The sequence below is a fragment of the Taurulus bubalis genome (assembly GCF_910589615.1).
Source record: "Taurulus bubalis genome assembly, chromosome: 9".
NCBI classification, from domain to species: Eukaryota; Metazoa; Chordata; class Actinopteri; order Perciformes; family Cottidae; genus Taurulus; species Taurulus bubalis.
Window position 1 is genome coordinate 16,591,871 of NC_136597.1, and position 6,925 is coordinate 16,598,795.

Sequence of the window (6,925 nt, forward strand, 5' to 3'; positions counted from 1 at the left end):
CCAGCTGCGTTGGGTTTAATGGTGTTATTGAATATTGAAAGCATTAGGGTTGTCCCGAATTCCATTTTTTCAACTTAAATTAATCAAAAGCGAATATTCGAAGCCTTGGTTGGGGGTTGATGTGGGGACTCAACCTGCAGTGCATGCGGGACAGCCGTGACTGGAGGAGGGCTTTAACCTCTTGGTTAGTAGCCCGGACGGACTCATGTCACTAGCAGCACACTTCCTCTGTTACACACTTAAAGGATTTCTACACTTTTTTTCCAATAAAATGATGTCAAGATTAGCCCATGAGTGCTGTTTTTGGTGCACACATGCCTTCCTCTGTGCTAAGCGTCTCCTCTCCTCATCCCTCTATGTGCACAACCTCAAAGTCAAGTTTGCGGGCCATCTCCTCCTAAATAGTGCTATTTTGAGGCTGCTGTTTCCGTGCGTTGTGCACTGCCTCTCTGGCAGTCTGTGTGTAATGCAGCCTGCGGAGGCCTCCGTTCAGTCTTTTCGTCCCCATCCCCACATGTGTTGCGCTCCGACATAACCACGGCGAGGCTATGTGTGTCTGTAATGTGTGTTTTTTGTGTCTCAGTCTGTTAGAAAATTCAGATGGAGCAGCTGGATAACCACAGGGAGGCTCATAAGAAGACCAATGCTGGACGAACTGAGAGTAAAGAAACACAAGCAAAGAAATGTATTCTCTCGATGTAGGCTTTCCAATTCTTTTATTACGTTTAACTATATTTTTCGGGCATTTGAACCTTTCCATTGTATTTGTTACCTTGGTTATCATAGCAGGTGGATGTGGCTCATAAGTAGAGTGGGTCGTCTGCAGTTCGATTCCTGGCTCCTATCGTTCATGTCGAAGTGTCGACACTGAACCCCAAATTGTTCCCGATTGCTGTGCAACTGTTGCATACAAGGGTGTGAATCTGTTAAGTCCTGATGGGCAGGTTGCACCTTGCATGGGACCCCTGGCCCATCAGTGTATGAATGTGTGTGAATGTGTGACTGATGGCATGTAATGTCAAAGCGCATTGAGTGGTCGGAAGACTAAAGGCGCCATTCAAATGAAAGTCCATTTACCAATTACCGCATACAATACATATATAAAATAAATATACAATACAGTAAAGGTCTCCGATTGAAATAGGGCCTAAATGTAAGCAACCTTTAACGTTTCATCATTACAAAAGACACATTTTGAATACATGATCAGATTATTAATGTATAGCCCAACATATTACGTATATGTTTACTTTTGCCCAACATTTTCATGAGAATCAATGTGAGAAATCTGTTTAAAAAGTGGTGAACCAGGGTCTGCTGCAGGAGAAACTTAATATGCTTTGTAAATGTTGGTGTAAATTGCGGATTTTTATCCAGATGGCTGACTTATGAAAACCACTTGAAGGGACTGTAGGAGACAAGAAAATGGAGAAAACACTTGGTAACTATCATCTAATAGTAGTAGTAATAGCTTTAATAAGTTAATTAGTTATTGTATAGTATGCCATGAAAATGTCATAGAAGATGTTATACTATAGTATGTAATAAGGGTTAGGAGATATTGCAATCCCCTTCTGAAAATATTGCTTTATGAAAAAGAAAAAAAAGGAACAGCCAACAAAGTTCAAGAGAGAGTTGCACAAATAAACAGGGTTCCCACCAGTCTAGGAAAACCTGGAATACCGTTAGTTAGTAGTTAGTTTTCCACACTTCTGAGAAAACTTCTGAGAATCTCAAGATTGGTTAACTAAAAGGGGAGATAATCTGCTAAAATCAGACATTTCTTTATCATTTTATTACAATGTTTAATTATTTTGTTTTAAATTTTTCCTGAAAATCACTTTGTAACTGTGTTAAAAAAGTGCTTTGCAACTAAAGTTGTTCTATTTGCTGCAACCTGAGTTCCCCAATGCCATCAGAAACGCAAAAGCTCAACACATCTTCCGTCACAGACTGAAAACTCATCTGTTCTGACAGCACCTTGGTCTATAAAATAATATAAACAAATCTTTTTGCTAAGGTTTCTTTACTCACTTCAATATGTTTTATAAAGTTGATGTCCTTGCATGATTCTTGTAATCTTTGGTTTGTATCCACATGATTGAATGCACTTGGAATAAAGTGTCAGCTAAATGAATGTTGCTTTACTAGATTTCTTGAAAATGTATCCTCAAAATTTTAGTAAGAAGACACTATAGAAAGCACATTATATTTCACAATTGTGCCAGATTATTACATGTAAATTCAAGATATTCTAATTTCCATAGTAAACAAATTATGAATGCACAATTCTATAAAAGAAGCTACAAAAATACAGACTTCCAATTGATTTTCAGAATTTATGAAAGCACTGGATCACAACAGGACTGTTACAGCTTGAAATGAAAGGAACCGGTGCCGCCAACAAAGAAATGTTCAGTCAGGGTTAAGTAAAAAAAAGATATTATAGACTTTAACATTCGATGTCTGCCAGGATTTTTTCAACACTTACATGAGCACGAAACAGAGTTAAATCCTTGTCACTGAGTTTATACATTAGAAACTGTTGGACGACGTGGACGAAGGGAAAATATCTCCATTGTCTTCAGTTTTTGTTCGGAACTCTGCCCTCTGGGGGAAGAAATAAGAGAATGGGGGATAATAATTAGCATCACATTTACATACTATACATACATTTACTACAACTACTACAAAATCTAATAAAACCTTTACAATACCTACTCTAATAAGAACTACTTCAACTACTAGAAAGAAGGTTCTCAAAGTCTTGGTGACTGCGTGTCGACGTAAGGAGCCAGCATATGACATGATATGAACATACTATATGTTTTACAATTTGGACCAAATCCAAATATAAAGAATTACTGCTGAAAGAGAAGGATGTTAATTAATATGCACTTTTAATGTATTATATAAACCCTAGAATAGACATGTCTGCACACAACTGGGCACAACCTGTTAAATATAAAAAACTTTATTTTACAGATGTATTCTTGTGGAGTAGGTTTTGATCTGTATTCTAACAACAAAACAATATATTTTCAGGTAATAGATACATCAAAAATAAGAAAGACAGAAAAGGAGAGCTAGTACATTGTGCAACCAAATAATCATGTTAGTTTCAAGTGGTATGGTCACTTGTCAGTGACTCGATGTTAGTCCTCAGGGACACAGTTGAAAGGCTGAACTGGAGAAAAACATCCTTGGGTCTTTCGGGGGAATAAGCCCAATCATTTTGATGGTTAAAAACAACCTGCAGACGAGCACTGAGGGCCACACAGCTCTGACCGTGGCAGACTACATACAACACTTCAGGAGACAATTACACTGGCTTGGTGTCTATTACATGTGTCTGTTCACCCCTTCCTGTTATCCCGCAGGAGTCCCTTGGGGATGTGTGTGTGTGTGTGTGTGTGTGTGTGTGTGTGTGTGTGTGTGTGTGTGTGTGTGTGTGTGTGTGTGTGTGTGTGTGTGTGTGTGTGTGTGTGTGTGTGTGTGTGTGTTGGGGAACCCTATACAAACTGGAATCACTTCTTACTGCTTGGCTGAATGAAAATTTGTAATTTGTGTGTTTGACACAGCCATCCAAACAAAAATTAAATAAAAAACGCTGACCCTGTTAAAACACACTCTGTGCAATTAAGCTGCTTTGCTTATATTTATTTTTGAACTAAGGGAAAAGGCCTTACTTGTTATTTCATTTTTTTATTATTATTTTAAGTCACAATAAATAAAAAAAAGTCTCACAGATGAGGAAAATTTAAGTGCCTGAAAAGATTGCACAGTATAAACTACTGATGTGTGTAGGCGTTAGTGCTGTACCACAAACACCTCTGAGTTGATTACATAATTAACACAATATTCCCTTACTCAATTATTTATGCATTATTAATTTAAAAACATTTTACTTGAAAAGGAAAATATTTGTAAGGAGGATCACAGGACTTTTGTTAAATATAATATGTTATATAGTATGCGTTAGCAGCATAAACATAGGTATGATCATTCTGCATGCTATATAAAGTTGGAAATAAAACTAAATAAATGTTGTCTTTCAATGCAGGACATGAGAGTTTTAGGTTTAATTAAGTATTGGAGAAAGCAAAAATACTAGTATGCATGGGGTTTCTCTTAGATGTTAAGAGTTATATTAACTGTAATACATCAATAACAATTAAATCATCCAACCATATGGGGAATATGATTTATGTCACTGCATTTTTCAGAGAACTGATTTGGGAGTGGGCACACTGGGAGATAACATAATTCTCAAATCTTTCTCAATACGGTTTTCATTCAACCAAATATACAAATGAAGATGTGTCATACTTAAATATAGATTTACTGACATCTAGCCTCATTACAAAAGCACTGTAGATCACACACGCACACGCACGCACGCATGCACGCACACGCGCACACACACAAAATATTTAAAGTCAATTGTCATTATCTCTGTATACTTTGGTTTTAGGAGACAGGGTTGTGAGCTGTCTAATACAATGGCTGTAAACATTGACATTATCATGTTTACTGACGCAGTTTTTCCACATTATTCTGACAATCATTGTGCTGATGTCAAAATCAAAATGCTGATTGTATTTATCCACATTGGACCTCCAACCAGCAGACGACTTAATATACATCCTCTATCATCTTGAGGGCAATCATTTCCATTTTTTCTCACTAAGAGTGACAGATGTGAACCATCCCATTGACCATAATTAATCTGTGTTTAAAATGAACAGGCCACATAGTAGTGGAGGCATAGCCTAGGGTCTGAGGGCTCGAGTCACAGTGCTGCCTGTCTGGCCCCATGCATCTCGGTGTAATTATCCCATTGCCATGAATAATGGGACAAGGGGGATCAGAGTGATGCTTTGATAGAGATGAGATTAGTTTAATCAAGTTCATTGCTTGGGCTAGGCCACCGAATCTCATCATCCTTCCTCTCAAATCACCAGACCCTCACCCCACCCGCCAAAGCTTCCTTTACGCCTGCCATATTAGCCAGAAAAATTTATGACATCGTTAGTTTTAAGTGCTACCTCTGTTAGCACAATGCATAGTTAAAGCAGAACCCTTTGTGACTGCGGGATTCATATTAAACGGGGCAGAAGCAGGAGGCCCAAATCTGTGCATAGACTCATATCATATGGTGTAAAGCACATTTACAGCGCAGGAAAAAAAATATACATATCACAATAATATTATATTACATTTCTGCTGGGTGTCTGCCTATGATAGTAAAATTGTTCAATAAAATTCCACTTTCAAGTCAGACAGATCATATCTCAGGTACCTCTACATTGAACTATATAAAGGTGATCAAACAAATGAACAATTTAGGGTCACAATATAAAGAAAAGATTCATTATGAAGAAAAAGTGTTGGTTTTCTAAAGTTTAGGCACCTCTCATTAGAAAGTCAAACATAGGATTCATCATTGTAATGTTTTGCCCCCCTGAGGCAGATATTCATGTAGAAAAGTAAGAACGTTACAGGTCCACTGTGTGTATTTACAGACGACAAATCATGTTTATCTCATGCTGGGTTTGTCAGTTTTGACAAAGGCGGACTCCTAAAGTGATTTTAGCCAGGAGAAATCCATAAACACATGTTCCCTGCAGCGTACCATCACTCTCTGCAGCTGTGCTGACGTCAGAGGACAGGGCTTAAACTGTCCACAGAGGACTACAACTTTGCAAACAAAGCCCCAAGTCCAGCCTCTCGGAGTCCCGACTTTGACTTTCTCCTAGCTTCGTGTCAACACCGTGCTCCCCGGCCCCCTTCACACAAAAAATACCACTATTACAGCACAATTTGGGAGCCATTTATCAAACGAGACATAGGATTAATTAAGCCTGAGGACTGAATTAGCCTCCCTCTTCACTCATCAAGGTGTACCCTTGGCCTGTCGGGGGTGGGGGCTCCACGCTGGTGGTGAGGGGTAGTTGGGGGGGTGGGTGCATGGATTTCATATTACGAGCATGTCTTTAGTATACCATACATTCATGCTGGCACAAAAAAAAAGAAAATCCCTTTATCCCCAATTTGCATATGATGTATGACAATAAAAAAAAGCCTCCAGAGGGGAAGACTACCACAGTGCTGTTCATTACATATTAGCTTAATGGGAATACATCTACCAAGCTGAAAAGTTGCAAAAGATTGAATGACAAAATGTCTGTCCCTGCAGGTGCTTTTTCACACATAAACAGCCATCTGTTTTACATGTATATCGGCTGTTGTGACCAATGGGCATCACACCTGATACATCACAATGACATTCAGACTTTTAATGTTGTTTTTTAGTGCAATAATTTCACATCAAAAAACAAGAACACTCACACCAGACAGCGGTAGATTGTCCTCTTTACATTGAAATATGATACAGGTGTGTTTTATGTGTTGTGATGGCCTGGAACAAAAAAGATACCCTCCCTTATGTACAGCGATACGACACACATGTGTTCATTTCATGCACTGAGTTCATTAGTCCATACAGCATCCTGTCCCTCACTGGAGAGGGTCATGCTTTTGATGAATGGACTGTAGCTTGTAGCTTCAGGCAACGATTCGGCACCTCAAGAGGCAGAGAGGACCCAAGTCTGGTGAGAGCGAAGAAAGAGAAGAAAGAAAGGAGGAAATGAGGGAGAGAAGCAGAGCGAAAGAGAAAGATGAATTTGGATTACCCTGGAGTTCTGTCTCCCCCGAGTCCTGCATCAGAGAGACATTAGGAATCTAATGTGCTATTATTCTCCATCACCCCCGTAAGCCTAAAACATCTGTCCTTGGGGTGTCTCCAGTAATAGACAAGGGCTTTCGGACCCTTCGATAAGACAAGACAGCAGCTTCTACAAGGGCCCTTGACGTCCTGCCGACTTAATCTGCAAGTACTTTCACAAAATTGACATTGCCTAGA